The 664-nt window shown below is 25.9% G+C and overlaps 1 protein-coding gene and 1 long non-coding RNA gene across 7 annotated transcripts in view; one reads left to right on the top strand and one right to left on the bottom strand.

The window, feature by feature from the left end:
- Positions 1-664, top strand: part of LOC106879997 (uncharacterized) — a 320,939-nt gene that overhangs the window by 119,996 nt on the left and 200,279 nt on the right. The window lies entirely within an intron of this gene.
- The window catches only part of LOC128248696 (uncharacterized), a 36,491-nt gene that overhangs the window by 31,672 nt on the left and 4,155 nt on the right, over positions 1-664 (bottom strand). The gene's annotated exons all lie outside the window — the stretch shown is intronic.

Below are 664 nucleotides of genomic sequence, written 5' to 3' on the forward strand. Positions count from 1 at the left end.
CAGCTGGAAAGCGAGTACATATGTCTTATATATAGCCGCTTTCAATTATATAGTTTTGATTCTTAACATTTACTTGCACTAAAAAAATAAGTACCAAGAGTTTCCCTGACATATATATACATATATATATAAATATATATATGTGTGTATATGTATATGTATGTGTGTGTGTGTGTGTTTACTTAAATCAAAATAATACTGGTAAAAAAATACCCAAAAAACTGCTTGTATAAAAGCAACTTTTCACTGTTTTCATTTTCTATATTTATGCTAAAGTAGTTTTGATAACATCAAAACAAATGGCGATAAACTCCAAAGCAAAACCAAACCATGTTATATTCCTATTTATCTGTGTAACTTATTTAGTTGTGATTTGATTTCTTAGAATCAACTCACACTTTATCAAATCTTCACTTTTCTTTAGTAGATTCATAGCATTCGGTTTAAATAGTGGTGCTGTGCGATGTTTTTTGTTTTGTGTGTGTGTGTGTGTGTGTGTGTGTTTGCTCTCTTTCAATTTTGTAATGATTGTAGGGAAACTATTTATAAATATATTATCCACAAATTTTAAATAAATCAGTGAAAAACAACACAGCTAGATTTCAATAATAATGATAATAATAATAATAATAATAATAATAATAATAATAATAATAATAATAAT

This window comes from Octopus bimaculoides, chromosome 9 (genome assembly GCF_001194135.2).
Source record: "Octopus bimaculoides isolate UCB-OBI-ISO-001 chromosome 9, ASM119413v2, whole genome shotgun sequence".
Classification (NCBI taxonomy): Eukaryota; Metazoa; Mollusca; class Cephalopoda; order Octopoda; family Octopodidae; genus Octopus; species Octopus bimaculoides.